The following is a 9,028-nucleotide window of genomic DNA, read 5'->3' on the forward strand; positions in this document are numbered from 1 at the left end:
GTTTGTACACTTGAATTTTTGTTTGATTTAAGTTTCAAGTTACAATATGTGTTTAAATTAAAATATATATATATATATATAGATATATATAAGTGATAAAAGATTGGTTTATCTTAATGTGCATAATTAAGAAATTGATATCACCATAATAGTTTTATCTTATAATGATTTGCATACAGAAAACCAAAATATTTAAATTTTGATATGTTTATGTATTCATTAGCTACCCACAGGTAGGCTATTGACATAAAACATGATCAATAATTTATTAGAATGTTTGTATATGAGTTAATTAAGTATATGCACAGATCGCTTAATTAATCTGATACATCATTCAAGAAAAATTTTCTGAAAGTTATGACATTAGGATATATTATAATGACTACCCACAGGAGCATTATAATTTGAAGTCATATGCATTCAATAATTTTTGTTAATGTGTTGTTTAAATTTTGAGCCTCAATTAAAGCTTGTTATATCTCTAAATCGCAGCATCATTTCCTGCTAATTTGCCATCTATGGTCTCTATTGTTCTGATCCTCACTGGAACCAACTTCTCAGAATGGAAAGAGAAAGTTGAGTTCACATTAGGAGTACTAGATATGGATTTGGCACTTCGTGAAGAAGAGCCAGATCCCTTAACTATAAATAGTTTGAGGAAGAAAAGGCTCTCCATAAAGCTTGGGAGAAAGCGAACAGATTAAGCATGATGTTTTTAAAAATGACCATAGCTAGCAATATTAAAACTTCCCTTCCAAATGCAGATAAAGCTATAGATTATGTAGCAGCTATAGAAGAACGGTTTAAGACTGCAGACAAATCCCTTGCAGGGAAACTTATGGCAGATCTTACAACCATTAAGTATGATGGGACCATGTCTATGCATGAACATTGTATTGAAATGACCAACCTTGCGGCTAAACTAAAGAATTTAGGAATGAGTGTGGACGATTCATTTCTTGTCCAATTTATCATAAATTCACTACCTCCTTAGTATGGACTCTTTCAGATCAATTATAATGCAATTGATGAAAGGTGGACATCTAATGAATTGGCTAATAAACTAGTCCAAGAGGAGGCTAGACTTGGTCGTGAAGGAATTAAAGTTTCCCATCATGTTCAAGGAGCTGGACCTAAAGTTGGGTTTGGGCATAAAAAGAGCCATCAAAGAGCACAACCCACAATGAACGATTCCGATCAAGTTAATCCGAAGAAAAAGGCAAAGAAAGATTACAGGTGCAACTTTTGTAAAAAGGTTGGACACTTTTAGAAAGATTGCCCTAAAAGAAGAGAATGGTTCGAAAAGAAAGGTAATCCTATGAGTTCCGTAAGCTTTTTCGAATCTAATTTTACTTATGTTTCTTCCAAAACTTGGTGGATTGATAGCGGTGCTAATGTACATGTAACGAATTCCGTACAGGGATTCCTTACGATCCAGACCATAAATTCAAGTGAAAACTACTTACTGATGGGAAATCGAGACAAGGCACCAGTTGAAGCTGTTGGCACCTATCGTCTCATTTTAGATGGTAGATTTTGTCTAGATTTATATCAGACTCTTTATGTTCCATCTATTTCCCGTAATTTAGTTTCTGTAAGCAAATTTGATTTGGCTGGTTTTAAATCTACTCAAGGAGATGGTTGTTTTAATATATTTATGAACTCTAAACGAATTGGTTCTGGAATATTAGTTGATGGTCTTTATATGTTAAAACTGGCTGATCAACCTTATGAGACACATCTCTCCTTGTATTATGAAAGTAGACTTAAAAATAAAACATGTATTGATATCTCATATTTCTTGTGGCATAAAAGATTAGGACATATTTCTTATGAAAGAATTAAAAGATTGGTAAAAGATGGAGTCATTCCGAATCTTGATTTTACCAATAAGAAAATGTGTATAGATTGCATTAAAGGTAAGCAAACTAAACACACTAAGAAATGAGCCACAAGAAGTACATAGCTTCTTGAAATCATACATACAGATATTTGTGGACCATTTGACATTCCAACTTTTGGAGGTGAAAAGTACTTCATCACTTTTATTGATGATTATTCACGTTATTGTTATCTCTATTTATTGCATGAAAAATCTCAATTTGTGGATGTTGTACAAGCATTCATTAATGAAGTTGAGAGGCAATTAGATAGAAAGGTGAAAATCATAAGGTCTGATAGAGGTGGTGAATTTTATGGCAGATATAATGAAACAGGACAATATCCTGGACCATTTGCCATACTCCTTCAAAAATTAGGAATTGTTGCGCAGTACACAACGCCTGGTTCTCCATGGCAGAATGGTGTAGCTGAAAGGCGTAATCGTACTTATATGGAAATGGTTAGATCTATGATGAGTCATGCTAACCTACCTATATCCTTGTGGATGGACGCATTACGTACTGCGGTCTATATTTTGAATAGGGTACCTAGCAAAGCAGTTTCAAAGACCCCTTTTGAACTGTGGAAAGGCTGGAAACCTAGTCTGTCACACCTCCAAGTTTGGGAGTGTCCAGCTGAAGTAAGAATTTACAATCCACATGAAAAGAAATTAGACTTCAGAACGATCAGTGGTTTCTTTATAGGTTACCCTGAGAAGTCTAAAGGATATAGATTTTATTGTCCATCCCATAGTACGAGAATAGTAGAAACCAATAATGCTAGATTTTTTGAGAATGGTGAGATTAGTGGGAGTAATAAAGTTCATGATATAACTATTCAGGAAACTAGGGTTGATATTCCATTACCCTTAGTTCCGAATGTTGGGATTCCTAGCATTGTTGAACCGTTAAAAAATGAGGAAACCCCATTGAATGATCACACACTCCATGATGAAAATCTTGCCAATAATGATCATGAAGCACAAGAGGAACCAACATTAAGAAGATCAAATCGTACGAGGAGATCTGCTATTTCAGATGACTTTGTGATTTATCAAATAGAATCTGGAGAAGAAAACATTAAAGATCCGGTTTCTTATTCACAAGCCATGAAGGATGTTAATTCTGATATATGGATTGATGCCAGTAGAGATGAAATAGACTCAATGGTTAAGAATGAAGTTTGGGACATCGTTCCATTGCCTGATGGACACAAAGCAGTCAGGTGTAAGTGGATCTTTAAGACCAAACTCGACTGTAATGGCAATGTAGAACGATATAAAGCCAGAATGGTAGCCAAAGGGTTTAGTCAAAAGGAAGGGATCAATTATAGTGATATTTTTTCACCTGTGTTTAGAAAAGACTCTCTCAGAATTATCATGGCGTTAGTAGCTTAGTATGATCTCGAGTTACATCAAATGGATGTGAAAACTGCCTTTCTTAATGGAGACTTGCAAGAAGAAGTCTATATGCGCCAACCTGAAGGCTTCATAATCGAAGGTCAGGAAGATATGGTTTACAAATTGAAGAAATCAATATATGGACTGAAACAAGCTTCGAGGCAATGGTATCTAAAGTTTGATGAAACCATCACAAATTCGGTTTCAAAGAAAACGTTGTGGATCCATGTATATACCTCAAGATCAGTGGGAGTAAATTCATATTTTTGGTATTGTATGTTGATGACATCTTATTAGCCAGTAATCATCTTGGTCTACTACATGAGACTAAGAGTTATCTCTCTAAGAACTTTGATATGAAAGATATGGGTGAGGCATCCTATGTGATAGGAATTGAAATATTCCGTGATAGATCACTAGGAATTTTAGGATTGTCTCAGAAAGCATATATTGATAAAGTTCTTGAGAGATTTGGCATGATGATGTGTTCTTCTAATAATGTTCCTATGCAAAAGGGTGACAAGCTTAACCTTAAGCAATGTCCGCAGAATGAAATGGAACATAATGAAATGCAAAAGTACCCTTATGCATCTCTTGTGGGAAGTTTGATGTACGCACAAGTCTGCACTCGACCTGATATTAGTCATGCAGTCGGAATGTTGGGTAGATTTCAAAGTAACCCAGGACTTGCTCATTGGAAAGCTGCGAAGAAAGTTTTGAGATACCTAAAGGGAACAAGAAACTACATGTTAACATATCGAAAATCAACACATCCACAGATGGTTGGATTTTCAGACTCAGATTTTGGTGGATGTGAAGATTCTAGGCACTGTACTCTCGGCTATGTGTATCTCCTTGGTGGAGGTGCCATTTCATGGAAAAGCCAGAAGTCAGAGTTGATTTATACATCCACCATGGAGGCTGAGTATGTAGCATGTTATGAGGCTTCTATTCAAGGAACATGGTTGCGGAATTTCGTGTCAGAGTTTGGGGTTTTGAATTTTGTTTACAAACCTCTAACTCTTTACTGTGACAATCAAGCCGCAATCTTCTTCTCTAAGCATGATAGGATACTAAAGGAGCCAAGCATATGGAACTCAAATATCTACCATTAAAGCAAGATGTTAAAAGAGAAAAGTTTGTCATTGAACACATAGGCACTGAGCTAATGGTCGCAGACATATTTACGAAAGCATTACCTCCAAAGACATTTATGAAGCATGCAGAAAGTATGGGTCTGGAGGATAGCACTTAATTAAGTTGTCTGATAATGTTTTAGCCTATGTTTGACATTTATAAGAGCTCTCTTATGACTTTTACATCTTCTATTCTCTTTCCAACGTGCGCACACATTATTGTTTATTGGAATTATTGATAACAGAATGTGTCTTAAAAGACATCAAAGAGACCATTAAAGATAACTCCTACTTATGGAATAATGTTTATGGTCTAGCTATGAAAAGTAGTCAATGTAGTAGTACATGGAAGGAATCATGTTGCAAAATGATGTGTGACCGCCATGACTATCATTGGTTACAAGATTAGCTAAGACACTTATGAAAGACCAAATGAGAAATATAACATATTATGCCGGCCTTATGATTCCCGAGTAAAACCATTATACTAACGACCAAGTGGGAGAATGTAAGAAAATAATTATTTCTTACCCATGTATGTGGTCTTATAGTTAGTAGGTTATTTAATTGGGTTTGTTCTATTTTGTTTTTAATCATTTGGGAACTAAAAGGACAGGTGTTAAGCTACATGTGAAGCTTATGCTTATAAGGACAAGTATTAAGCTACATGTCATGCTAAAGCTTATAAGAGAACAAGTATGAAGTTGCATGTTGTGTTTGAAGCAATGCTAGACACTTGTTCTCACACTTGTCACCACTGTCTTCATCTCTACTATGATGGATGTTTGAGATTAAATTAGAAGACAAAACCCTTATGAGGAGTAAGGTCCTCTTCCTTCCTATAAATAAATGGTTTGCTCAATCACAAATCATCACAAGAACAAAAACAACACATAAAGAAAAGAGTTTATAGGAAAGGGGAGAGAAACCTTATCTTCCACCTTAAGATCATCTAAGAGTTTCTTTTCAAGTCTTCAAGCCAAGCCATTAAAGAAGAAGAAACCATTCAAGGAAGCCATTAACAATGAGTGGAGGTATTACTTTAACCCTGTTTATGATTCTATTATGTGATTAATATAGATGTTTAAGATCTTGGGGTTCATGTTAAAAGAATGTTTAACACACGATGGATCTCAAACTTGCCCATGTAATCTCAAAGTACTCCTTCCTGTTTTAAATGTGTCAAAGACAAATCGTTGAAGCTTTAAGACCAAAACGAAGAACAATAAAAATGGTGTTTTTAAGAATCTGGTGAAAGTAACTTACGGATCGATGAGGGTTACGTCAGCATCGGACTGAAGCAATTTCGCGGAGAGAGAGCCGGCGATTCCACCGCCGATCACCACCACTCTCTTGCCTTGTCTAGACCCAGGTTCCATTTTTATCGAATTGAACAAAAAAATCTAAGGTTTTTTTCGAATGCTCTTCTTTAGGTTTCTTCTTCTTCCAAATCAAATTGAAGAGTCGATATATATAGAGAGAGAAGTGTAGAAAGGTTGACAGAGAGGTAAAATGACTTTGAGATTGACGTGTTTAGTGACTTCAGATACCTGAGGAAGAAGACGAAGAGTCATGTCGAGCTTCCCTTACGCTTACATCATCGAATACGTCAATGGCGGACGAACTGCCAATGTTTCAATTTTTTCCTTTTGTTCCTTAAAGAAACTATTGGGCCTTCGAGTTTTGAAGACTGGGCCAATTACAAAGCCATCCGGTTTTAAATGGTTAATTAAGAGAGATTACTTCTGGATACATCATTTCAACTTTCAACGGAGATTCAGGCTTCTAAGGTAACCATTAGAAAAACAAAAGAAAAATGAATAAAAAAGAATAATGAGAAACGGAATAAACAATTTTTGAAGAATGAAAGGAAAAGATACAGAGAAAAAATAAAATAATGAATGGTAACCAAATAATAACAATATTTTTAAAAATAGATTAAATATTAAATCAATCAATGAATAAAAATACTAATATTACTTTTAATGTATATAAAATAAATTTTACATTTGATTTTAAAATAAAATTTGTGAATTAAATTTTAGAGACATCATATTAAATACTAATAGTTAATATTAACCTACAATAAAATTTAATTTAAAATATTCTTTAGTTTTTATTTATGATATACACATCTTTTAAATTTAATTTACTATTCATACAATTTCCAAATAACGCTTTCAAATTAACATGAAATTTTGTATAAAGATACTTTTCGGCCAATATACTGTGAAAAATATGAATATTATTGTATTATAAAATTAAAATATTATTAATAAACATATTTTTTATTTATTTTAAAATAAAAAACGAATTTTAATATTAATTCTTTTTGTGTTCCATTTGTTCTTCATCAATTTTGGAGACGAACATTTTTGGTCTAGTGTTCCTCATTTTATGAAGAATGTAGAGGAACGATGAGGAAATAATATTCTTTGTAAATTGTAAAAATTTCGAAGAATGAAAAGGAACATCATATTCCTTCTCATTCTTTTCCTAAATTTTGGTTACCAGTTGGAGCTTCAATCTCGATGGGTAATGCAAATGATTGAAGAGATTGTTTCTTTTATTTTTCATTTTAGAAGTTGTATTACTGGTTTCTTCCTATTTTATATAATAAAGCTAATATTTAAAATAATAATAATTTTGTTCCTATAAACACCAGAAATCTAGTATTTATTGGATGGAGGAAGTTTGTATAAATTTGTTTTAGATTTAAAACGTGTGGAACAGATCAAACCAAAAAAAAACAAAAAACAAAAAGTTGAATTTATTTTAATGTTTATCATTCCTTGCTTGTAGTTACCGGTATATACTCGACGTTGGAATCACGTTTTTTAGGGCCGCATATCATTGAAACGCATGTATATGAAAAAATAACATAACAGAAAAAAAAAAAAAAAGAAACATGTGGTCAACAACATTAAGCTGATGACTCCACACTTGTTCATCCTTTCATTAAGCTGATCAACAACAATCTCACCAGACATGTGGTCATCAACATACTCAAACTCGCGGATGTAACCTAAAAAATCGAAACACAAAGTATCATCATTACACTTGAAACAATATACATGAAAGCAAGTAACCGAGTCATAGCTACTAGCTCTGCAAAAATAACCATACCGTACTTTTTGATAACGATAAGGATCTTGATGATAACTTTAGAAGAAGGCCTGATCATAACCTGCCTTTTTCCCCTCTTCTCTCCATTGTACATGCTCTGAAGAGCGTCATTGAGGACATATATAGCGTCATGTATTTGTTGTAGTGTGTACGTAGAATATCTCTTTGTTCATCACAAAAAATTTTAAATAATAAAGATATATATTTTTGAAAGCAAAAAAAATTTGGAAATCGACGTATCAAGATTTGAGATATGTGAAATATTCCTTTATTCTTTTATTTATCACAAACTTCTAGCAACTTTTTGTTTTTTTTTTGTTTTTGATAAAAACCTCTCACTAGTTACTAAGCGAATATATGGCTAGTTACTAACCTCTAGCTTGGGCTCTTGGGAGGAGACACGGCTAATGCCATCAGCAAGCCTCATACGCCGCAATCGCAAGTTGTAACAACGGAGAAAGAGCGTTCAAGCTAACAACAATCTCCTTCTGCGTTTTCTACCTCCTACACACTCTCGCAATGTTTGGACTCTTCCTCGTGATGATATGTGTACATTCTGTCCCCACAACATGAAAGGGACTTGTATACTTGGAAGTGATGTCGATTATTCAAGAAATGAAGTCGAAGTCAAAGCAAATTCCCCCCACTAATATTTTATGCTGGGTCCGCCCCTGTGTAATGTGACATATATAATTAACATATTATGCATGAAGGAGTGTAACCCGTGTGTGCCGTCATGTATAGGATAAACCAAACCAAGATAGACTTATGTTTAAATGATCTTATTAACTAGCTATATACTGGCCTGTTTATATTTGCACAAAAAAAGGCTTATGTTTTTTGTAAGTTGAAACAATTTCAGAGAAGTTCATTGATATCTTCTTTTTCAAAAAAAGACTTTAATTCTTGAACAATCCACATCTAAATTCCACATCACTTCTGTTTCTATTATAATTTATAACAAAAGATACCATTTTCATGTAGAAAATGCTCCTTTCAATAATTCTGATTTTATATATGAACAATTCCTCACTTGTCCAATTCACAACAAAATATTTTTTTCCTGCAGTAGAAAAAAAAACATGCATAAAATTGATAAATTTAATCGTTTGGATTTTGTCCTTAATTAAGACAAATTAGGTTTAACTGTAAACATTGAATTTAGCATTACATTTTTTTTTCTCTACACATCATTACAATCATATCATCACATAAAAGTATAAAACTTACAAGATTAAAAAAGGTAATAGAAAATAAGAGAGATCAATCGAAATATTTATATATTTACGTACTAACCATGTCCCCCAGCTAGCTCGTCTCTCCTATTTATTAGGTTAACATCGAATCTGTCTTTCCTCTCCGAACCAGCCAAACAAAAGAGAGACAGAAAGAGCCAAAAGAATAATGGAATTCCAAACCGATTCCTACACCTCAGCCACTCCTCCTCCTCGTCGTAGATGATGGATAGTCACAGCCAATAGTGACT

General features: G+C 33.6%; 1 long non-coding RNA gene across 1 annotated transcript; it reads right to left on the reverse strand.

Moving 5' to 3' along the window:
- Positions 1–4,967: 4,967 nt before the first annotated feature.
- LOC147939741 (uncharacterized) lies at positions 4,968–6,037 on the reverse strand. Its single transcript, XR_015564209.1, has 3 exons — positions 5,683–6,037; positions 5,346–5,584; positions 4,968–5,255 (listed from the first exon to the last, which is right to left on the reverse strand). It is a non-coding gene; the product is annotated as an uncharacterized LOC147939741 (long non-coding RNA).
- Between the last annotated feature and the right edge of the window lie 2,991 nt (positions 6,038–9,028).

The sequence above is a fragment of the Camelina sativa genome, chromosome 8, assembly GCF_030686135.1.
Source record: "Camelina sativa cultivar CO46 ecotype springtype chromosome 8, ASM3068613v1".
Classification (NCBI taxonomy): domain Eukaryota; kingdom Viridiplantae; phylum Streptophyta; class Magnoliopsida; order Brassicales; family Brassicaceae; genus Camelina; species Camelina sativa.